Source organism: Ovis canadensis, chromosome 12 (assembly GCF_042477335.2).
Source record: "Ovis canadensis isolate MfBH-ARS-UI-01 breed Bighorn chromosome 12, ARS-UI_OviCan_v2, whole genome shotgun sequence".
In the NCBI taxonomy this organism is placed as follows: domain Eukaryota; kingdom Metazoa; phylum Chordata; class Mammalia; order Artiodactyla; family Bovidae; genus Ovis; species Ovis canadensis.
Genome location: NC_091256.1, coordinates 38134809 through 38160268, shown reverse-complemented (window position 1 = coordinate 38160268; position 25460 = coordinate 38134809). Strand labels below are relative to the sequence as shown.

General features: G+C 44.8%; 2 long non-coding RNA genes and 1 pseudogene across 2 annotated transcripts in view; 2 read left to right on the top strand and 1 right to left on the bottom strand.

The window, feature by feature from the left end:
- LOC138416390 (uncharacterized) overlaps positions 1-25251 on the top strand; it is a 35623-nt gene extending 10372 nt beyond the window's left edge. Inside the window, exons 2-3 of the long non-coding RNA XR_011247660.1 lie at positions 13872-13993; positions 22982-25251. This is a non-coding gene — a long non-coding RNA (uncharacterized lncRNA). The remainder of the gene's footprint in view (positions 1-13871; positions 13994-22981) is intronic.
- Positions 490-2094, bottom strand: LOC138416391 (uncharacterized). Its single transcript, XR_011247661.1, has 2 exons — positions 1607-2094; positions 490-627 (listed from the first exon to the last, which is right to left on the bottom strand). It is a non-coding gene; the product is annotated as an uncharacterized lncRNA (long non-coding RNA).
- LOC138416252 (palmitoyltransferase ZDHHC4 pseudogene) lies at positions 2575-3052 on the top strand (annotated as a pseudogene).
- Positions 25252-25460: the final 209 nt, after the last annotated feature.

Here is a 25460-nt window from a genome sequence, read left to right as displayed (position 1 = left end):
AAAGACTTGAGGAAGCTCGAGGGGGATACGCTGTCTATGGTGATGATCTATAATCATAGGGCTATATTTAGACTCTTCCATTATAGAAAATGATACCACGTTTGCACTGGTCTTAACATGTTTATTTTCCTTAACGTTTTTGAGTCCATTACTGCTTCTTTCAAAAACACTAACTCGAGAAAAAGAATCTCTGTTCTGAGTCCACAGACTTGCTGCTTGGGTGTTCCAAGCTGGCAACTGGTATTTTTAACAGTTTGTTTTTTTTTTTTAATAGAATCAAGGGACAAAAGTCTGGTGACATCTTTAGATAGACTGAAAATCTAGAATTTTTAAACCTCAAGCTATAAGCTACAAGTCTCCCTTGCTTGACCCTATAAAATCAACTCAGTGTTTCTCAACAAGCTTTACCACCCTAGAGCATTGTCCAAACTCCTCTACCCAGCATTTCAGATCCACAGTAGTCTCAAAAAACCACGTGCACATCTTATATCCAATCATGTCATTCATTTTATTTATTTCTTCAGCAAATAATTTAGTCACTGACTATTTGCTTAGCAGGCATTGCAAACAGCAGGTTCAACTGTGTCTCCCAAAAAGATAATGCTGACGTTCCAACTGCACCAGGACCTGTAAGGGAACCATGCTGATTAGTTGCTCAGTCGTGTCTGACTCTTTTAGGGACCCCATGGACTGCAGCCCTCCAGGCTCCTTTGTCCGTGGGATTTCCCAGGCAACATCACTAGAGCAGGGGGCCATTTCTTTCTCCAGGGGATCTTTCTGACCCAAGGATCAAACGCAGATCTACTGCACTAGCAGACGGATTCTTTACCACTGAGCCACCTGAGAAGCCCAAAGGGAACTGTACCCAGTACCTGAAAATGTGATCTTACGAGGAAATAGGATCTTTGCAGGTATAATAGAGCTAAGATGAGGTCCTACTCTCACATACATCAAAAATAAACATATGGTTACCAAAGGGGAAGGTGAGAGGAGGGACAAATTGGAAATTTGGAATTAACAGATACACACTACTATATATAAAATAAACGAGGACCTACTGTACAGCACAGGGAACTATATTCAATATCTTGTAATAACCTATAATGGAAAAAAATCTGAAAAAGAATATGTGATTCACTTTGCTATACACCTCAAACATTGTAAATCAACTTTGTTCAGTTGCTCAGTCATGTCCGACTCTTTGCGACCCCATGGACTGTAGCCTACCAGGCTCCTACGTCCATGAAACTTTCCAGGCAAGAGTACTGAAATGGGTTGCCATTTCTTTCTCCAGGGGATCTTCCCAACCCAGGGGTCGAACCCAGTTCTCCCACATTACAAGCAGACGCTTTACCATCTGAGCCACTAGGGAAGCCCAGTTATATATGAGGGAGGGAGTAAATGAGTGAAAGTCACTGAGTCGTGTCTGATTCTTTGTGATCCCATGCACTGTAGCCCACCAGTCTCCTCTGTCCATAGAATTCTCCAGGCAAGAATACTGGAGTGGGTCTGGGGATGCGCCCTGGAGGTGCCAGCCCGAGGCAGCTGGTTGTTGACCGATCCTGGCACCAGATCCAGCCCCCTAGGGGAAAACTTTGGGTGTTACCTGTTGTGCCAGGCGCACGGCACTGCGCAAGAGGAGATGTCATTTGAGTTCTCCATGAATGTTTGGAGGAGGAACGCCAGAGTTGCTGGCTGAAAGCTATCCAGACAAAAGAAACATCCCCAGGATGGACTCTCTGGTTCTCTTCTTGCTCTGCCTGGCTTTGGTGCTGGTTGGTTTTGTGATGATCTGCATTAGCTCAAAAATCCATTACTTGCAAGGCCTAATCAGCTGAGGAGCACAAATATTTTCACATGTAATTCCTGAATGTCTTCAGAGAGCCATGCTAAGAGTGCTCCACTACCTCTTCCGTACAAGAAACTACACCTCCGTTATCCTGCATCTCATCTTGCAAGGGATGTGTGTGTGTGTGTTAGTCGCTCAGTCGTGCCCGACTCTTTGCGACCCCATGGACTGCAGTCCACCAGGTTCTTCTGTCCATGAGATTTTCCAGGCAAGGATACTGGAGTGGGTTGCCATTTCCTTCTCCAGGGGATCTTCCCAACCCAGGGATCGAACCCGGGTCTCCTGCACCGCAGGCAAATTCTTTACCGACTGAGCTACAAGGGAAGGCCGGTCTTGCAAGGGATGGTTTATACCAAATATACCTGGGAAATATCCAGCCTCTGTCAAGAGCTGGAGATCTCTTTGTATTACATTTTTCTGCCTTATCTACTGCTGATTGTGAAGCTGTTTTTTGTTTTTGTTTTGCCCTTAGTTGTGTAACCAACCCTGGTACCATAACAAAAGCAAACAAATTACTGTTCCTTTAAGTTTATGCATCCGATGAAGTGATGCTCCCAAAGAACAGGAGGTGCCCTACTTGTGAGTTCAGGAAACCAGCGCGGTCCAAGCACTGGGTGTGTAACCGGTGTGTGCACCAGTTTGACCGTCACCGGTGGGCTGCCGTCTATAGGGTCGCACAGAGTCGGACACGACTGAAGTGACTTAGCAGCAGCAATGCATGAGTGAAAAACTGCATCGGGGCCTGGAACACCCGGTATTTCCTCTCCTACCTCTTGACGTTGACAGTCTTGGCGGCCACCATGGCCGTGGTGAGCACCTGGTCCAGCTGGTGGTGATGTCAGACTTGTACCTGGAGACTTACATCGATGACCTCTGACACTTGTAGGTTGTTGACCCTGTCTTCCTTATTCAGTACCTGTTCCTGACCTTCCCAAGGATCCTCTTCCTGGTGGGCTTTGTCGTGGTGCTGAGCTTCCTTCTGGGGAGCTACCTGTGCTTCTGTCTGTACCTGACCACCACCAACCAGATCACTAACAAGCGGTACAAAGGCGACTGAGCCGGGGCCAGCACCGCCGCCGCATGGCCAGGCCCCCATCAGCAGAGCCCCAGGCTTACCAGAACATCCACTCCCGTGGGCACTGGGGCAACCTTCGAGAGATCTTTCTACCTGCTGCTGCATATTATGAGAGAAAGAAGAAATAGGCATGAGAAGAGTGCTGCTGCCTTTTAAATATAGTATCCATTAATTTATGCATATGGATACTTTCTAAAAAGACAAAGAATACTGGAGTGGGTAGCCATTCCCTTCTCCAGGGGATCTCTTTACTGTGTGAGCCACCCAATATATATAAATTATATATATATATACATTATTTTTCATACTAATCCTTACAGGTTATTATAAATTATTGAGTATAGTTTCCCGTGCTAAACACTAGGACCTTGTTGGACCTATTTTGTATATACGTGTGTGTGTGTGTGTGTGTATTTCAAGTCATCCTAATTTATGCCTCCCCTGCTTTCCCCTTCTGTAATCATAAGTTTGTTTTCTATGTCTGTGGGTCTATTTCTATTTTGTAAATAAGCTTATTTGAAGACACGAAAAAAATTTTTTTTAAGTTTAAACCTTTCAATTTCTATCAGGGTATAGTCTGAAGAAACAAAATTCTTAATAGAAAATGCAGGAGAGGTAACTGTCAGATGAATCTGCTGTGCCTCCCCTCTGACCTGTAGGGTCAGACATGAGCCCCTCAGCTGAAGCAGAGACAGAGGGACACCTAAGTGCCCTCCAGGCCTCTTAGTAGATACCTTAGCATGGAGCTCAGGGAGACCCTTCACAGTAGCCTTGAGCAACACGAACACCATCCCCTAGGACATGGCCAGCCTGCCCAGTGTCTCCTCGGAGAAGCCCTGCCTCCTGTCTTCTCAGTCTTGCTGGTTCCTGACTCTTGTTCTCTGCTTCCGGGCTCCTAATTTTGGTACCTCTTCTACTTGGCCTTTGGCTCCTTCCACTCACTGCCCTTGGAGCCCTCACTCTTTAGTCCCACTGTTTAGCCCTTGTGCATTAGCCCACAGAACCCTAACCTTGAGCACCACTAGTCTTGCCATTATCTCATGTCATCCTAGGTTTCATGGTCGTGGCTGGCAAACCTACAGCCCTCCATCCCCCAACATGTGTGGAACATGCTGCTGTCGCACATGCATGTGTGGGGCAGAACATGCCACCATCATTGTGACACGCATGCCCCGATGGACTGTCTCAGCTGAAGTTCAGGATGGGGACCCAGACTGTGGGGGGCCGGATGTCATTCACCTGGGAGGAGGGGAGAAGGGTGGTTCATAGTACCAAGCAGTATGCCAGTGACACGCTGAAGTGCAAGTCCTCTCAGGCCTTGGATGCCAAACCAAAGAAACAGAGGAACATATTCAACTAAGTCTTCCTTTTACTGCGTTAATTCCTGAAAGATAGCTGTTTCAGTAAAAGTCACTCTCCTCCCTTTCAGTTAACAAAGGGCGCAGAGCACCAAACAAACTCAAAGCATATGGAGGTGTTTATGCATTTCCCATAGCTGATCATGACTACAGGATTTTCAGTTACAAGTTTCAGAAACTGAATCACACGGTCGCAGGCAAAGTATCTCATATTTGTGGCTCACACAGTGAAAGGGTACAGGAGAGTAATTGTCATCAGAGCTTGATTGAGGACATCGAACTTGGCCTCTCTCCATCTCCTGCCCTGGTTTCATCTCTACTGGCTACATTTAGGCAGACACTTCTTATGCAATGCAGGACAGTCCTCCAATGGCTCCAAACTCACATCCTATCACTGTAACACTACCAGTGCAAAGGAAACTTCTCTCTCCCAGGAGATTCTCAAAAGTTCCGAAATGGAATCTCATGGCTGAGCCCGACCTCTGACCCCCTGATGGGGCTGTCTCTGAATCAACCACTGTGGTCAAGAGACAAGGATAAACCACTGGTCTGAGAATTGAGAAGAGGACAGTTCTTCAAAAGAATATCAGCATGCTATTACCTAGGAAGAGGAAATTGATAACTAGGAAGGCAAAAATAACAAATGTTTCCTACAGTCCATCCCTACCCTCTTATTATCCCTATATAACCTTCTTTCCATTTGTACAATTTCTATAATCTATTTTCTATATAATATAATCTCTATCCATAATGTAATGTAACCAAACCACATGCATCTAAAAATTAAATCACACCCTCTCCAGTCATAAAGAATCCAAATTATGCCATTTTGATACCCAGGTCCAAGACCAGGATCTCTAAGTCATGTGGATTCCTCTCAATGAGGTCTGGATATAGCACCTAGAGTCTGACATCCTTCAGACTAAATGACAGACATAAACATTCCCAACATATACAGCAGTGTTCTTGTAAACAGTGAAAAGAAAATAGGATAATACAATAAATGTCTTGTTTGGAAATGAGAAGGGGAAACAGGCCATGATGAGCAGCCCTCTGCCTTTACTGTGCTCTGCTGGACAAAAACAGTAAGGACTCGTGGGCTAGCAGTGATCGGGGTCCTTGCCAGCCCATCTGACAACCCCAGTTCTGCTCTGAGACAATCTCCTCTGCCCGGTGTCCCCATTCCCATCTGAGGAGAGACACTGGGGAAGACTCACTTCCAGATGGTGCCGGTTGCAGAATTTGGGCTTGCCTCAGGGAGAAGGAAATGGCAACCCACTCTAGTATTCTTGCCTGGAGAATCCCAGGGACAGAGGAGCCTGGTGGGCTGTTGGCTCTGGGGTCACACAGAGTCAGACACGACTGAAGAGACTTAGCAGCAGCAGGGCTGAGCAATCACAAGCCCCTTTGGCCATGCTGAGATTTCTCCAGCAAAAGAAATCCCTCAGAAGCTCACTACTTCCTACTCTTTCCATTTGCATTTGGTCATTTCATGGAATATTAACCAAAGCAAGAGATATTGTCCTTAATCTAAACTCTGGCCTGGGAGTTTGGTTTCTTAGCAGCAGCTTGAGGGCTCTCCCTCCTTCTCAGCTTAATGGCCTCCACTTTCTCCTCTGCATCAGTGAAATTCCAAACCAGAGCCTGGAAAGGGAAGGTTCAGCAAAGCTGCCTCTCAACCAGCAGCCAGGGGGTAATTATTATTTTAATGAATCACTGATTTGCACTCTCACAACCATCTCTCTTCTTCCATAGCCTATGATTAGAAGATTTTTTTAAATGTTATTGACAGAGAAATGCTGAAATCACACATGAATGATCATAAAGTGAGCACATCAGTGTAACCAATGCCAGGTCAAGAAATAGGACATCAGGGCTCTCGGAAGCCCCTTGTGTGCCTTCCCAATCAGACCTCCTCCCATTTTCCCAGGGTCTCCATTTACCTCATTTCTAACGCCGTAGGTTGTTTCTGCTTATTTCAAAGCAGAACCCTACAGGATGTGTTATGTCAAGCTTCTTCACTCAAAATTATATCTACCAGATTTAGTCCTCCTGGTGACGCTGGCAATAGTGTGATCGTGTTCATTGGACCATAGAGTTCGTTGCAATTATTTACCCATTCGCTGTTGATAGGCGTTGAAAGTTTTCCGGTTTGGGACCATTACAAACAATGCTGCTAAGAATATTGTTGCACCTTTTGGTAGATATGCACTCATATATCTAGGAGTGGAACTGTTTGGTAATAAGCTACGCACACATTCAATTCTAATGGATACTACCACGCTTTTCCAAACCACCTATTTACATTCCTACCAGAAGTGTCTGTGGGCTCCAAAAGTTCCTCAACAACATGGGTATGATCTGTCTTCTTTATTTTAGCTGTTCTGGCAGAACCTATAGTGGGATCTCCTATTTGTTTTCATTGCATTTCTCTCATGACAGATGAGGTTGAGCATTTTCTCATATTTATTTGGATAGTCCCTTTTGTGAAGGCCTGTTGATCAATCCTGCCGACTTTTCTGTTGGTTTGTCTCTTATTTGCTTATAGGAGCTCCAGATATGAGCTCTTTGTCAGTAATATGTGCTGTAATGTCTTCTCCCGTCCTGTGGCTTGTATTTTCGCTCCACCGTGATGCCTTTTGACGACCATGAGGATGAGCTGCAGTCAAGCTCAGGCTCCTTCCTGGTTTGTCTTCTCCTCTGTTTCTCATCTGCCTGCTTTTGCTGGGACAAACTTCATCATAAGGCAGAGAACTCACCTCTTCCACTCTTACAAGGTAAAACTTCACCTGGCTCTCAGTTACGAAAGGCAGAAAAGACCTTTTTTGTCGACATGTTTTTCCTCTTTTTCTACTTCTAGATGGACCAACTTTGAAAGAAACTTGTCTCTTTCTCATAAAAAAACTCACTGAGCACTTTAAGAAGCAGCCAACACATTCCACAGGCTAAGACATTCTACAAGGACTTTAATGATTCCAGTCTCAAATGACACATGCTCTGAGTTCCAAGAAAGAATGGGCAACAATTTAGCTAGGTGCCTTGTTAGAGCATAACAAAGACAGCTAACTTCTCAGCCAGGGGTACAGACCCTGCCCGACTTTCCATTCTACCTTAGATGGTACATTTTAAAGTCTATCACTTGGGCACTTCCCTAGCAGTCCAGTGGTTAACACTTAGCTTTCCAAAGTAAGTGGTACAGGTTCAATCCCTGGTGAGGGAACTAAGATCCCACATGCCTGACAGCTAAAAACTCAAAACATAAAAACAAATAAATAATAAAGTCTATCACTTGTAACACCTCACGGCTAGAGACTGACACCTAGCAGGAATCTTTCACAATTCAGATTAGCTTCTGTGAAAAAATGACCAGGGGAGTGGTGGGGGCCGGGGGGAGGGCGGGGAGGGAGTAGGCGACAAATTTATTAGGTCATGTAACTGAATAGTCTCAGTATAAATCAGTCATAACTGCATACAGGCGCTCAATTCCATTTGGACCAAGCTTCTCACTATCTTTCCACTTTTCTTTCCTCTGTGTTAGCACTGTGTGTCATTCATAGGAATCTTCTGGCAGCCCAATAGTTAAGACTCTATACTTTCACTGCCAAGGGTGTGGGTCCAACCCCTGGTCAGGGAACTAAGATCCCACAAGTCATGCACTGCAATTAAAAAAAAAAGTAGTCAAGTGGCATTCATCATGTGAGCGTGTGTATCATTCATGCATTCAGGCAGGCAGGCAGGCAAAATCACCAACAGTTTTAACTGGCATGCCATCTTCTCAGACTCCAGGGTAAGTAGAACATGTCTTTTCCTAACAGTTCAAACAGAAGCCCTGAAATTTATCCTCAGATCATGTTCCCACTTGCAGAAATTTGGGAAAAGGTCCCTTCCCCCTCCCTCCACAGCCAGAGGAAAACCAGTGAGTAGCACTGAAGAAGGCCCAGTGGATGTCCGGCAGGTGAAAATAAAAGATGTTCTCAACAGTCATTTACCAACAGAAAGCATCTTAATAAGTTGGAGGAAACAGTATGACTTATCCACTCATGGTCCATTTTCTCTATTCCTTCTTCCTGGCTGATGGAGTCTCAATTTAGCTTGCTTGGAAATATGCCCAGGTTTAGGCCATGAATCATAGCTGGTTTAAACTAAGATTAATAAACACACTTCCCTTTTCCAGATTATTTAATGAGTGGATTCATAACAAACTCTGGTGGCTAAGACAAAGAGCAAATCTGCTGGGGAGGTGTATTTCTGCGAAAGATTTTGCTCCCGGAAGGGAAAAGAGGTCCAAGCAGAGAGTTCACTCACTGTCCTGCCCACCCCTGAGCCCACTCTCAGTTCCTGCCTTTGGACATCATTTCACAGGGATGTGATGCCTGGAGCTGCTGCAGCCATCCAGTAAACCGGGAGGAGAAGGCCAGGAGAATAAGCAGAGACTCCAGCTCAGAGCCCTTGGGGTCATGGAACTGCTCATCCAGTTCTAGAGCTACCACATCCAGGCTGCTTGTTAGGAAAACAGTATCTATGAAGCTGGGTTTTCTGTTTCTTACCACTAATACATTCTAACTCTTCCATGACTATTCACTACAAACACACATAAGCCTCTCTTTATGCAGCAGCAGCAGGCAAGGAAGAAGCAGGCTTTCAACCAACCACCCATTGCCAAGTTAAAACTACCTGTATTATTGCCAACCCATAATGAAGAAAGGAACACAACCCACAGATGCCCATTCTGCCCTTGATTCTCCACTCTTTCCCTTGACTTAGGTTGAACCTCATGAAATTGATATTTAGCCCTTTCTGACCTACAGAAAAATAAGAAAGCTATTTCATATGGTTCAATCTAATATAATCTCTTTACCAGGAGGGATGTTCCTTTACCCCTATACAAGGCTGTCTCTATGTTAACAAGTGTTGTTGTTGCTGTTCAGTTGCTAACTCATGTCCAGCTCTTTGAGACCCCGTGGCACTGCAGCACACCAGGCTTCCCTGTCCTTCACTATCTCCCGGAGTTTACTCAAATTCATGTCCATTGATTCGGTGATGCCATCCAACCATCTTATTCTCGGTCGCCCCCTTTTCCTCCTGCCTTCAATCTTTCCAACTATAGAACCTGAGAAATCATTTTCTTCATTTCCCAACCATGGTGAATCTTTGAGCAACATTTGGAAAACATAACAATAATAATAGTAAGCAGTGCTAGAGGAGATGTGACAGGTGCAGCTGTTGTTGAGTCACCCTGGGGAACAGGTTTCCTGCTCATCGACTGGTTCCCAGCCATGGTCTCTGGACACTCTAGACTAGCACTAGCCAACAGAACTTTCTACAGTAAAGGAAACATTCTGCTCTGTGCTGTCCAATATGGTAGTCACTAGCCACATATGGCTGCTCAAGTCACTTGAGCATGTGAGATGGGGCCTAGTATGACTGAGAAACTGAATTTTAGTGGCATTTAATTTGAATTAATTTCAACTTCAATAACCACATGTTGGCTCATGGCGACCACACTGGACAGTGTAGCTCTAGATTTTTAACGACTGTTTCCAAGGCCTCATTTCAATGGCAGAGACTGACCTTCATCCTGCTCCATCATTTCCAGTAAAGTTAAATCTTATGGCAAATATGACCTAAACAGCAGATTGCAGAAAAAGCAATAACCGGCCTGAATCCTGAGCTAAGTCTGGTTGGAGAAGGTCAAGGCTGTGTGCTGCACCCCAGTCACTCAATAGGATGGATGCCCGCTGCAGAGCAGGATATAATACACAAAGGCTGGAAAACCAGCAAGTGTTCTGGTTCACTTCTCCCCAGAAATCAAGCCTCAGGAAACCTCAGGCACTAATATCATCTCTTCAGTTAGGGTCTTTATTTAAGGGTGGTGAGGAATGATGGTGACAGGTCAGTCTTGTCCACAAGTTTCTCAGTCTCAGTTGGGGTCAAACCAAACCTGTTGCAAGAAATACAATTGTCTGTGAATGTCTATGGTCCTCTTTCCCAACTCAGAGTTCTGCTTGTTGCAGCAGGGGTCTAAAACCAAGCCAGAAGAACTTCATATCCATTCATTTAGCTATCGGTTTAGTACACAGAATGTCTCCTATGGGCCAAGAATCTCTGTATGGTCTGAAGATGCAGAGATGAGCAGAACAAAGCCCCTGTATGCAAGTAGTTTACTTTCAAGTGGCTCATTCTAAAAAGGCTTTTTAAACCTGGAATGAAAAAAAAAAAAAAAACCTGGAATGATCCTGCAGACTCAACACAGATTCTTAAACGAGGTACCCTAGCAGTTTTGCTATTGAAAACTAGGTTCCTTTGGAGAGGAGCTTAGTATCCTAAGTAATTTGGGAAACACTCTACTCATTTTCATCCCTTTCAATGTCAGAATCTCTCCTGGGCTATGAGAGCAGGCTTCTAGTTTGGGATTTCAAAGAAATTTTGAGACGTGTTGCATATATCATGGTAAGGAAGGTGATGACTGCCTTAACACATGTTCCATGCAGGACCTAGGAACAGCTTGATTCCTCAGAACAACCAAGGAGGTGAATGAATACCTCAACGGCTCTGTGTGGTGAACAGCTCAAGACATCAGCATTCTCTTCTGATATCTCCAGAGTTTTAAACAACCTAATATTTTTAAACTCTGATCAGAAGACTCGAGGACTAGATATCTCTACGACATATTGAAGCCTGCGGGCTCATCCTGAGAAAAGTCCAAAAACAAGACACGATCAGTATAGATCTAAGGGTATAACTGTAGGAAAACTTAGCTTGCAAATTGACTGCAGTGACTTCTTGGTCAATCTATGTGTAGTTTTGTTACCAAACTGGCCAACTGGACCTGTGTAGAGATCCTAGCCTGGCCAGAGAGGGAGGCTCTTTTTCCAATCAGATTCAAGTAGCCAATAACAAAACAGATGCTGAGGCTGGAACAGCACAAGCTTTATTCAATGGCCAAATAAATGGAGAAGTGGGAACTGTGTTCACAAATCCTCAACTTCTCAACCCAGTTCGGATGGAGACATCAAATATGTAGGAGGATCGAAGTAAAAGGAAAGGGTTTGTGGGAGGAATATTCATGAGTTATCCAAGAACAGGGGTGTGGTTTGGACCCGGAATTGATGCAACTCTCCTTTTCAGTCCTTGTATGGGCTTTTCCAGTTGTTGTCATGGCAACTGTTAATGAGCATGGTGCTGGTGGGTGTGTCATAACATGCTAACTTATTACAATGAGCATATAATGAGGCTCAAGTGGAAGTCAGATCTTCCACCATCTTGGACCCAGTTGGCTCTAACCAGTTTTTATTTTTCTCTCTTTGCATCTTCCTCCTAAAGCTTAGATAAGAGTAACTGGTTTCTATTCAAGGGAGGGGCAGGAGTGTGATTCTGGGGCAAGCCTTGATAACAGTTTCATTCATTCACTCACTGAACAAATATTGATTTCATGCAGAATGCCCAGAAATGTACTAAATGCAGGAGGCTCAAAGATTTAAAAATGTATGGTATCTGATCTTGCTACTGCTGCTGCTGCTGCTAAGTTGCTTCAGTCGTGTCCAGCTCTGTGCGACCCCATAGACAGCAGCCCATCAGGCTCCACCGTCCCTGAGATTCTCCAGGCAAGAACACTGGAGTGGGTTTCCATTTCCTTCTCCAATGAGTGAAAGTGAAGTCACTCAGTCATATGTGACTCTTAGCGACCCCATGGACTGCAGCCTACCAGGCTCCTCCATCCATGGGATTTTCCAGGCAAGAGTACTGGAGTGGGGTGCCATTGCCTTCTCCAATCTGATCTTCGGAAATTATAAATAAATCTAACTAATTTATTTATTAAATAAACTATAATAGAAAGGAGATAAGCACCAGGAACAAGACACACAGAGATTGGGTACCTCTGGAAGCAGAGAGAAAAAGCTCTGAGCTGAGGTTTGTGAGGAGCGGGTGTCAGAAAAAGCTTCTCAGGGGAAGCCAGCCTGAGCTGAGTCTTGGAGAATTATCTGAAAATGATATGATTAGAAGAGGTTCTTAACTGTCACAGAGCATCAGAACCAGCTGGGAATGAATCAAAGCCTGAGCCCATTCCAGGCCAATTAAATAAGCATTTTTGAAGGGAAGGCTCAGGCACAGGTGTTGTCTAAAGCTCTTAGGTGATTTTCATGTGCTGCTAGGGTTGAAAACCACTATTCTTGGAACTAGAGTGATAAGCAAAGGACACTTCCTCTTTGTTGACCTTCTCGGGTTGAGATAGAAAATTATTAGGTGGTCAGTGTAGGGTTAAGGCCTCGTTTTCTTTCAAAAATACAATTCAAATTTCCACCTGTTTTCTTACACAAGCATCTCACTTCATTAAACTATAACCATACTCGTTGTTCCAGTTTTACTGGCATTGAGAGGAATGCCACCCTGGCCTGGAGGCCATAAAACATTCAAACCCATGACAAGACAATCAGTAACTGCTGTCCAACTCATAGAGAAAGAAAACACTAGGTGAACCATCAACACCAAGATATGCATCTGGTCCTTAAATGACGGCCTGAGGTCACGAGAAAAGGTCAGGGGGATGGAGACTCAATGTCTTAGGAAAACTCAAGGACTGAGAGATCAAAAAAGGCCATAAAATTGACAAACTATGCATGATGACTTTCAAACTGACTGGGCAGGGACTGCATACATCAGGACCCCTAAACCAACCGAAAATGAACAGGTCATTGTTGGCAAAGATATAAACTGTTGTGATTCCCACTGTTTTGGGACAATTTTCCCCCTCTCAGTGTCTATGCTGAGAGCTTTGTACTTCTCTCTCTGAAATAAAACTTTGCCTGTGTAAGTGTCTGCGTGTTCATGGATTCTACTCTTTGGTTTCAAGAACAAGAGCTTGGATTCACATTTCAGGGTTATCATGGAACCAACACAGGATTGAAACTAGACAAAACTCTACTTCACGGTCATTGCAATGAACTAGCACAGCAGAAACAAATGACTGCTTTACACCCCACAATAGGCACTTGCATTAGCAAGACCAAGACATGAGAACAATTCAGCAATGGATGGTTTATGTGGTTCCAGAAAAATTTGAACCCCTTAGTCTGGGGGAGATGCTTTATGGCTTAAATATACTTCCAACTTAACCTTGATTTAAGCCTTAAAATCAAAGCAGCACAAAACTGGGGAAACAAACAGAAGTCCTGGCCTATTTATATACATCCCAAACCCCATATCCTCTGTCCCCATGAGAAAAATTACACATAAATACAACCAAGCTAAACACCTAGAGTTGGAAAGAAGGAACATAGGGGGAAAAATGAAGAGAAGGATATAAAGTACAATAAGAGGTTCAATTTTTTCTAAAAGATTTTGCATGTAACTCAGCACATTCCTCTTTCTAGTTTGTATCACGTACCTTAACAAAAATAGAATATACCAGCAGGGATCAGCCCATGGATTATGTTGTTTGAAATCACAGTTCCTGCAGCAAGGGCCCAAGATCAGAGGCCAAAAACATAAGAGACAATTTGATGGGGATGAGCTGTACAGGCAGCAGGAAGAGCTAGTCCCTCCCTAACCCTCTGGCCAAGCAGGTAACCAATGCCCTGCTCTTTCCTAGGCAGAGCGTCAGTCACCCACTTGGTCAATCCCCATATAAAGGTGCTAATGGGTCTCGTCCAAGGTAAGGAGCAGCGGCTGTGCTTTGCTGGAACAGCCATGAAGAGATACCCCACGCCCAAGGTAAGAGAAACCCAAGTAATATGGTAGGTGTTGCAGGAGGGCATCAGAGGGCAGACACACTGAAACCATAATCACAGAAAACTAGTCAATCTAATCACACTAGGACCACAGCCTTGTCTAACTCAGTGAAACCAAGCCATACCTGTGGGGCAACCCAAGACAGGAGGGTCATGGTGGAGAGGTCTGACAGAGCGTGGTCCACTGGAGAAGGGAATGGCAAGCCACTTCAGTATTCTTGCCTTGAGAACCCCATGAACAGTATGAAAAGGCAAAATGATAGGATACTAAAAGAGGAACTCCCCAGGTCGGTAGGTGCCCAATATGCTACTGGAGACCAGTGGAGAAATAACTCCAGAAAGAATGAAGGGATGGAGCCAAAGCAAAAACAATACCCAGTTGTGGATGTGGCTGGTGATAGAAGCAAGATCCAAAGCTGTAAAGAGCAATATTGCATAGGAACCTGGAATGTCAGGTCCATGAATCAAGGCAAATTGGAAGTGGTCAAACAAGAGATGGCAAGGGTGAACGTCGACATTCTAGGAATCAGCGAACTAAAATGGACTGGAATGGGTGAATTTAACTCAGATGACCATTATATCTACTACTGTGGGCAGGAATCCCTCAGAAGAAATGGAGTAGCCATCATGGTCAACAGAAGAGTCCGATATGCACTACTTGGATGCAATCTCAAAAACGACAGAATGATCTCTGTTTGTTTCCAAGGCAAACCATTCAATATCACAGTTATCCAAGTCTATGCCCCAACCAGCAACACTGAAGAAGCTGAAGTTGAACGGTTTTATGAAGAGCTATAAGACCTTTTAGAACTAACACCCAAAACAGATGTCCTTTTCATTATAGGGGACTGGAATGCAAAAGTAGCAAGTCAAGAAACACCTGGAGTAACAGGCAAATTTGGCCTTGGTATGCGGAATGAAGCAGGGCAAAGACTAATAGAGTTTTGCCAAGAAAATGCACTGGTCATAGCAAACACTCTCTTCCAACAACACAAGAGAAGACTCTACACATGGACATCACCAGATGGTCAACACCGAAATCAGATTGATTATATTCTTTGCAGCCAAAATGGAGAAGCTCTATACAGTCAACAAAAACAAGACCAGGAGCTGACTGTGGCTCAGATCATGAACTCCTTATTACCAAATTCAGACTTAAATTGAAGAAAGTAGGGAAAACCACTAGACCATTCAGCTATGACCTAAGAGAAATAGATTTAAGGGACTAGATCTGATAGACAGAGTGCCTGATGAATTATGGACGGAGGTTCGTGACATTGTACAGGAGACAGGGATCAAGACGATCCCCATGGAAAAGAAATGCAAAAAAGCAAAATGGCTATCTGAGGAGGCCTTACAAATAGCTGTGAAAGGAAGAGAAGCAAAAAGGAAAGATATAAGCATCTGAATGCAGAGTTCCAAAGAATAGCAAGAAGAGACAAGAAAACCTTCTTCAGCGATCAATGCAAAGAAATCAAGGAAAACAACAGAATGGGGAAAGACTAGAGATCTCTTCAAGAAAATTAGAGATACCAAGGGAACATTTCATGCAAAGATGGGCTTGATAAAGGACAGAAATGGTATGGACCTAACAGAAGTAGAAGATACTAAGAAGAGGTGGCAAGAATACATGGAAGAACTGTACAAAAAAGATCTTCATCACCCAGATAATCATGATGGTGTGATCACTAATCTATAGCCAGACATCTTGGAAAGTGAAGTCAAGTGGGCCTTAGAAAGCATCACTACGAACAAAGCCAGTGGAGGTGATGGAATTCCAGTTGAGCTGTTTCAAATCCTGAAAGATGATGCTGTGAAAGTGCTGCACTCAATATGCCAGCAAATTTGGAAAACTCAGCAGTGGCCACAGGACTGGAAAAGGTCAGTTTTCATTCCATTCCCAAAGAAAGGGAATGCCAAAGAATGCTCAAACTACCACACAATTGTACTCATCTCACATGCTAGTAAAGCAATGCTCAAAATTCTCCAAGCCAGGCTTCAGCAATACATGAACCGTGAACTCCCTGATGTTCAAGCCAGTTTTAGAAAAGGCAGAGGAACCAGAGATCAAATTGCCAACATCCGCTGGCTCATGGAAAAAGCAAGAGAGTTCCAGAAAAACATTTCTGCTTTCTTGACTATGCCAAAGCCTTTGACTGTGTGGATCACAATAAACTGTGGACAATTCTGAAAGAGATGGGAATACCAGACCACCTGACCTGCCTCTTGAGAAATCTGTATGCAGGTCAGGAAGCAACAGTTAGAACTGGACATGGAACAACAGACTGGTCCCAAATAGGAAAAGGAGTATGTCAAGGCTGTTTATTGTCACCGTGCTTATTGAACTTCTATGCAGAGTACATCATGAGAAACGCTGGGCTGGAAGAAACACAAGCTGGAATCAAGATTGCCGGGAGAAATATCAATCACCTCAGATATGCAGATGACACCACCCTTATGGCAGAAAGTGAAGAGGAGCTAAAAAACCTCTTGATGAAAGTGAAAGAGGAGGATGAAAAAGTTGGCTTAAAGCTCAACATTCAGAAAACGAAGACCATGGCATCTGGTCCCATCACTTAATGGGAAATAGATGAGGAAACAGTGGAAACAGTGTCAGACTTTATTTTTTTGGGCTCCAAAATCACTGCAGATGGTGACTGCAGCCATGAAATGAAGAGACACTTACTCCTTGGAAGAAAAGTTATGACCAACCTAGATAGCATATTCAAAAGCATTGACATTACTTTGCCGACTAAGGTCCGTCTAGTCAAGGCTATGGTTTTTCCTGTGGTCATGTATGGATATGAGAGTTGGACTGTGAAGAAGGCTGAGCGCCGAAGAACTGATGCTTTTGAACTGTGGTGTTGGAGAAGACTCTTGAGAGTCCCTTGGACTGCAAGGAGATCCAACCAGTCCATTCTGAAGGAGATCAAGCCTGAGATTTCTTTGGAAGGAATGATGCTGAAGCTGAAACTCTAGTACTTTGGCCACCTCATGCGAAGAGTTGACTCATTGGAAAAGACTCTGATGCTGGGAGGGATTGGGGGCAGGAGGAGAAGGGGATGGCAGAGGATGAGATGGCTGGATGGCATCACTGACTCGATGGACGTGAGTCTGAGTGAACTCCGGGAGTTGGTGATGGACAGGGAGGCCTGGCGTGCTGTGATTCATGGGGTTGCAAAGAGTCGGACACAACTGAGAGACTGAACTGAACTGAACTGAACTGAAAGCACAGCTTTATGGGACACCTCTGGCGGTCCAGTGGTTAAAATTTCACCTTCCAATGCAGCGGGTGCGTGAGTGCAGGGGGCGGGGTGAGGGGTTCAATCTCCAGTTGGGGAACTAAGATTCCACATGCCTCAGGGCCAAAAAAAACACAGAACTTAAAAAAACAGAAGCAATAAGGTAACAAACTCAATAAAGATCTTAAAAATGGTCCACATCAGGTTCCTGTTGATGTATGGCAGAAGCCAACACAATATTGTAAAGCACTTGAACGTGAAAGTCGCTCAGTCGTGTCTGACTCTGCAACCCCATGCACTGTACAGTCCATGGAATTCTCCAGGCCAGAATACTGCCACAAGGGAAGCCCAAGAATACTGGAGTGGGTAGCCTATCCCTTCTCCAGCGGATCTTCCCGACCCAGGAATCGAACCAGGGCCTCCTGCATTGCAGGTGTATTCTTTACCTTCTGAGCTACCAGGGAAGCCCAAAATTCGAGTTCTCTGCCAAGAGGAGGTGATCAGTCTCCAATTTTCATCTCGGGCTGAGGCCCTTCAACCTGATTCCTGCGTCCAGGACTAGGGGATTAGGAAAAAAGGGGAAGATCAGGAAGGGTTAAGGAAAGGAAAGAGAGAGGGAAGGGGAGAGGGGTCAATAGAGTCTCTTGTTCCTTACCCAGTTGGGGCACTCTGGTCAGTTGTCCACGTCAGGAGGAGACCAGGGACAAATGGGTCCCAGTTGCGGCCGCTGGGTCTGGTCCATTGGCAGGCAAGCTGGTCCCTGAGTACCCCAATTGGTCAGGATGTCAGTCGCAGCAAAGAAGAGTCCCCGCCAGAGTCACCATTTGTTGCAGGAGGGGGGACCCCTTCCAGGGCCCAACACTGGGCTCTTGTCTAACACTCGGAAATGAATTGTTTGAGGCAACACATGTGCTGAAAAAGCAAGAGATTTTATTGGAAAAGGGCACCCAGGCGGAGAGCAGTAGGGTAAGGGAACCCACTTGTCCTTCAATTAAAAATAATTTTTTTTAATGTCTTAAATAAAGTATAGCCTTAATATTTACACCATGATTTTCTTTCTGTATCTGCCTCAAAATCACTACAGTCAATGAAGAATACCTGTCTTCAGGATGTTAATTTGATAACTTTCCTTCTTTGTGAGAATCCTTGGTTATTTAGAACATGTTTCCTTGTTGTAAATCCTGCAACAGGGCTCCTCAATTTTTTTGTTGTTAACTTTACCTTTCTAGGGTTTATCATCTGCCTCACAAGGTTCTTTCCCCGAGACAGGAGTAAAGAGAGGCCCACTTCCTACCAGAAAATAAAGATGCCCATGGGTGACATAAATTCAGAATCAAAAACCCCTGAAAAAAATATTAGATAAAGCTAATCTGGTCCTTATGGATTTCAGTGTTCTTCTCCCTGAGAGGTACAAGTGATACTTGCTGATGGTTTAGTTGCTAAGTAGGGTCCAACTCTCTGCAACCCCATGGACTGTAGCCCACCAGGCTCCTCTGTTTATGGGACTGCCCAGGCCAGAATACTGGGGTGGGTTGCCATTTCCTTCTTCAGGGGATCTTCGCAACCCAGAGATCAAATCCGGGTCTCCTGCACTGGCAGGTAGATTCTTTACCACTGTGACACCAGGGAAGCCCACGGGTGATGCCTAGGGAAAGTTTAATAAGAATAATAGCACCAATTAGTAGTAGTAGTAAAGCTGTTATCATCGTCATAATCAGTAATAACACTAATACTAATAACAAGGCTGCTTTGCTTCCCTCACATAAATCGCAGTCAACAAAGGAAGTCATCAATTTTAGTAAACAGGCACATCCTGTGAGTTCTGAAGGGTTTCACTGAAGTGAGTGTTGAATGCTGGACAGTTGTTTGATGGTACAGTATAAAGTCTCCTGGGCTCACCCCAGTATCTCCAAACCCAGAGTTAGCCAAGTCTCACAATAATAATCATGTGCTTAGTCACTCAGTTGCGTCTGACTGTTTGAGACCCCGTGGACTGTAGTCCGCCAGGCTCCTCTAACCATGGAGCTTCTCCAGGCCAGAATACTGGAGAGGGTCACCATTCCATTCTCCAGGGGATCTTCTCAACCCAGGGATTGAACCCAGGTCTCCTGAATTGCAGGCAGATTCTTTACCATCTGAGCCACCAGGGAAGCCCAATCATAGTAATAACTGCTACTTATTAAGTATTCACGATATTCAAATGTTGAGCTCAATGGTTACAAACCTTATCTCATTGGCAAAATAACCCAAGGGGATAGGTATTACTATTAACTCCTTTTATAAATGATGGAAAGTTATGACCAATCTAGATAGCATATTCAAAAGCAGAGACATTACTTTGCCAACACAGGTCCGTCTAGTCAAAGCTATGGTTTTTCCAGTGGTCACGTATGGATGTGAGAGTTGGACTGTGAAGAAAGCTGAGCACCAAAGAATTGATGCTTTTGAACTGTGGTGTTGGAGAAGACTTGAGAGCCCCTTGGACTGCAAGGAGATCCAACCAGTCCATTCTGAAGATCAGCCCTGGGATTTCTTTGGAAGGAATGATGCTAAAGCTGAAACTCCAATACTTTGGCCACCTCATGAGAAGAGCTGACTCATTGGAAAAGACTCTGATGCTGGGAGGGATTGGGGGCAGGAGGAGAAGGGGACAACAGAGGATGAGATGGCTGGATAGCATCACCAACTCAGTGGACATGAGTGTGGGTGAACTCTGGGAGTTGGTGATGGACAGGGAGGCCTGGAGTGCTGCATTCATGGGGTCGCAAAGAGTCGGACATGACTGAGCGACTGAACTGAACTGAACTGAATAAATGATGGAACTGAGGCTGAAAGGGTTAAAATAACTGACCATCACACATGACCCAGAGATTCAACCCTGATAAGCCACGTGCGGATCTCAAGAGACATGGATGTGAAAAGCGTAGGTAGGACTGAATTTGGACCCTGAAGGCTGGCTTCTGGCCCTGCCCAGGCCGCTCTGTGTCTCCAAACCTCAGTTTCCTCGTGGTAAAATGAGGCCAGGCCTCCCGCCCTGCCTGTGTCACAGTTACTGCAGTAACCAAATGAAAAAGACTGGCCCTGAGGGCAGGTACCACCTCTGTCTTGCATCTCTGGCATTTTGCATTCAATAAATGTTTACGGAAGTAACAATGCATCCAAAAGTGCTTAGGAAGCTGTAGGATATCATCAAGTACAAACGCATGAGACTCCTAAAGTACTAGTGTCTGTCTGCAGCCCCTTTGGTGAGGGCTTGCTCTGCTCTCCAGAGTGCTTGCAGATTCAAGGCCCAAACTCAGGACTTCAAACTTGGCGGTCCAGGGGTTAGGACTCCGTACTTTCACTGCTGAGGGTCAGTTCAATCCCTGGTTGAGGAACTAAGATCTTGAAAGCCTTGGGGTACATCCAAAAGACAAGAACACACTTCTCAAAGAGAGTCACCCTAGAAGGTAAGGTATCAAATGCCTATTCACAGAAGTACTTCAACCCTCCTGAGGCTGAGATAAGCCCCACCCTGAACCTAACAAAAACAGTGTGAGTTTATGCATCTTCGTTTATGGGATAAATCAGCTAAACATGTTCCCGGCCTGCCATTTCTGCACACTTCACAGGCTAATGCCCTGAGGACAAGGCTCCCTCTGAGGTCTGTTCAGCATCATGGGAACTCAAGTCGGCAGGGTTCGTAGGGGTCACCTTCAGCCCACCAGCCTCCATCATTACAGGAAAGCTGAGAGGATCAGGGGGACACACAAGAGACTGAAGTAGCACCCAAAACCCAAATACATCCCATTGCCAGAACACTCATATTTGCCCACCACAACACACGGGGTATCCCGGCTCCAGGATCCAGGAAAAATTCTGCCCCTACTTCCACTCTTAAAATAGCTTATCACTTCCCGGGCCTTGAAACAGAAGCCGGGTTGGGAGAGTGGGTGGAGCCATCTGGCTTTCTACCTCAGTCTCCTAAAATACCCCAGGAGGCCCAGAAAGGCCTCAACGGCGAGAGGGTGTCACCATAGCGCTGCCTAGGGGCAGATCATCTAGTGGGGATGATGCCAGGAAGAACCAGGCTAAGAAAACAAGCTGCAAGGCCTGCAGGCTGCCCCGTCTGTTCAGCGCTGTTCTGTCCACAGGCACCAGATGGCCCATCAGTTCCTGCCAGGCCAGCGGGGCTGGGGCCCAGGCTGCTGGGGCAGTCTATGGAGACCTCTCCCAGGAGGACCAGGCCCCACAGTCTGGGGTGTACAAAGGGTTCTTGCAGGCCTAGCCCGAAAGGCCAGAAGCCCACGACCCTTCACGATAGCACTTTTGCTTTGAAAACTGAGAATCTGCTGTCTGTGGCCTGTGGCATGAGCTGTGCTTTGAAAATACAAGGATGACTAGGACTCCCACCCTCAAAGTTCACATTCTCGTGGAAAAACCACAGATGGGGCCAAGTAGTAGAGTTGTCATTGCATGTGAACTGAGGCTGCTCCATGAAGGGCTTCATGTGCCAAGCTGAAGCATATGGATTATATGCCTACATTTGCGATCTCTAGATTTTGTGGGCTGCAAAAGATGATCCAGAGGGTGAAGGGAGAAAATATTAAACTGTCCACCTATTTATTCCCATATAAATAAACACAAAAATAAGATCTATTAATATTCATATAAGCAACGACTTTCACATCTTCACCAGGTCCACTCATCAGGGATGATCACACATCACTGAGGGTCTCCAGGGATCCTGGGAGCACGTAGACATTGGTGGACAGCGGCAGTTTTGTTTCTGGCAGCACCACGTGACCTACCCCATACAAGCCTAAGTCAGTGGAATTACACAACGGATTTAATTTTTAACTAACCACCCCAAAAAGGGGATAGAAGTTTACATTTTTTTTTAATCTAAAAAGAAAATATGGGTTGATGTAATAATGCGAAACCAAGAATATGAATACCAAGAAAAAGGCAACCCTGAAACATTGTTAGCAACAACAATATAATCAGACCTCACACATCAGCCAGAAAGTTTTTCAATTACTCGGAAGACAATTTGAAATGTAGCTTTACATTTACTGTTGGTAATGAACCCAATTATAAGCGTCAGTGGCGCCTGAGATATTAGCGAATGACAGTAGAGAGATCATAGCAATTAACAAAGCATTTTAAAATATTGCTTGCATTATCTTTAAGATGTCTTTTCTGAATTTTTATGCACGATGTGTTGGTACTGTAATGCACGTACAAAATCACAAATAAATGAGTGTACATCTGCTGGGAGTGCACATGCAACCCACTTCACTGCCAACCGTGGGCATTCACAACGCCTTGGAAGTGACTGCCTTGAAAGATGCCATCCAGAGATAGCCTACACCCCCACCCCAGCCCCCCTTCCTCCCAAGGACTTCTTTGGCTTTCGCACTTGGCAACAGAAGGAAAACTGTTAAGAAGCAAAGCTAGGCATTGCCATGTTCACAACTTTGTCAAAGACCATCCCAAAGCGTAAGACCTACCAGTTTAACCAGACTGTTCCTTTCCGCCGTGGCCGTGTGCCAGAGAGGAAACAGACCCAGCTAAATTCAGCTCTGCAACTCACAGAGATCTGGGGCAATTCACACTGCTTCCAGGCATGCAAAACAAAGTTGCTGTCCTAGGTGCTTTTATTATAATGCTAATTTTTTTAAAAATGGGGACCATTTTTAAAGTCTTTGTTGAATTTGTTACAATGTTTCTTCTGTTTTATGTTTCAGGTTTTTGGCTGTGAGGCGTGTGGGGTTTTAGCTCCCAACCAGGGACTGAACCTGCACCCCCTGCACTGGAAGGCAAAGTCTTAACCACTGGACCCCCAGGGAAGTCCTTTGCTGTTCATCGTAATATGTACTTGAGGAATATTAATTTTCCTTTTATGGCCATGGTTTTCTTATAAAATCAATTCATGCTTATATGAGTGTTTATATGAGTGTTAAAATATTAAGCAAGTCATTTAGCTGGAGTGCACACTCATATGTCAAAAACTAGAGAGATGGATGGATGAGGAAACACCGGACTAGAAAACCTCCATACGGTACCCAGGTCTGAAACTCAAATATAGTCAAGCTCTTACAGCAAATAATAGGACCTAGATAAGCATGTTTCAGTTTAGATTTTCCCCATGTCTTAGTTCATTCAGGCTACTATAACAAAAGCACCACAGACTGAGTGGCTTAAACAACAAACATTTATTTCTCAGTTTTGCAGGCTGGGACCTCCAGGATCAAGGTGAAGGTTTTCAGGTTCTTCTGGCTGAGTCTTCACTTGGTGGAAGGGGCTGGAGCCTCTTTCATAAGGCACTAATTCCATTCAAGAGGGCTCCACCCTCATGATCTAATCACCTCCCAAAGGCCCCATCTTAAAACCATCACATTGGGGATTGCAGTTCAACATACAGATTTCAGGGACACAAACATTCAATCCATCGCACTTGGAGCAAAGGACTCTGGCTCTTGATTAAGATGAACAAATGCAAACCAAAGGGTGATGACTGACATGGCCTCTGTGGTGACAGCTTCTCTGAGGCAGGGACCCTGATCTCTGAGCCCAAGACCTTCACAGGGCCCTCTGGGAATGCCTAATATCTCTGGGCAGCTTTTGGTTTCTTTTTCCAGAAAAACAGGACGGGCAATTTGGTTGTTCTTTTAACAAAGAACATGCTCTGCTATTCTTCTGTGAAATCTATTATGGAAAGAAATGACCAAATCCCAGGAAAGAGAAGACAGCAAACAGACTAATAAAAATGTGAACTGGAGGCCCTGTCACTCATTCAGGCTCCATCTGCCAGCAGAACCGTGCGGGTTTGGCGCCCCCTACTGTCCCCTTCCTGCCTGTGTCTGTGTCTCGTGTTCTCTGGGTTCTGCGTCCCCTGTGTCCGGTGTCCTGCGTATCCCATGTTCTGCCAGAGACAGACATCCCCAACCATGGTGGGCGGGAAGAGTCGCTGCAAAATGAGCATGTAACAGCGGAATGAGGGCACAGTCTTGTAAAACTGCATCTGAAACATCAATGATAAAATCCATGACTGTTAAGAAAATCAAGGGCAGGGATGGTCCAGTAATTAAGACTCTTTGTCTTAATGCAGGGGGCTTGGGTTTGATCCCTGGTCAGGGAACGAGATCTCACATATTACCACTGGCAGAGCCAAATAAAGAATTAGTTAATAAAGTTTAAAAGATCAAGTGCAGTGAAGGAGCTCTGCATCCCTGTCCCTCACCACTACAGTGAACCGCTGTGCGATCTGAGATGACAGCAGAACCCGCTAAGTGTTCTCAGCTAGACTGTCCCAGTGTCTCCTAGGTATACTGAGAACACAATTCCTGTAAGCCAGCCCCTGTGTGCCTCTGAACTGAGGCTGGGAGCAGGCCTGAGGCAGTTCCAAGATTTCTTCAAGAAATTAATAAACTTCTATACTGAGTTAGGAGGCGCTGGAAATAATCCAAAAGGCATTTAGTATAGACTAGGAGCAGGGGCCCTGTTCTCAAAGGTTTCCCAGCCAGGGGGGAAAAAAAGAGATAAAAACATAAATGGCTAAATAATACTAATCACCATTTATTGCCAGCCATTTATCATTATGCCCCATGTCAACAATACTGTGAACTGATCATCACCAGGTTACAGATGGGGAAACGGGCTCAAAAAGGCCAAAGGACACCAGCCAGACGTGGTAGAGGCAGGTCTCAATCCCCGGTCCGCCTGACTCCAAACTCCATGCTCTACACCCCACATCCTCCATGCCTTATTTCTGTCACTCACCGGGGGAAGCCGCAGCCACCCACGCTGACGCAACTGGGCACACACTCGTGGACAGGACAGGTGCATATCCACCACAGGGTCCCCTCAAAGGTCAGAGGAAGGTCAATGGGTGGGATGGGAAATATACAAACATTTATTTCTTTTCTTGTAAAAAACAAACAAGGTTTAAAACCACGACATGGTGTATCATTGGATAAATATAGCTTTAAATGCTAATAAAACTGTTAATTGTAAACAATTTCATTATTTGTTAATTTGGTTGGTGCTGCTGCTGCTGCTGCTAAGTCGCTTCAGTTGTGTCCGACTTTGGTTGGTGAGTACAGGGCTATTCATGATATTTGTACAGTGCTGTATTTTTAACGAACTTTCCTAAATAATATTTTTCAAGAAGAAGGAAAGACACTGGAAGCGAGTATGAATCCTCCAAGGATCAGAATATGAAAT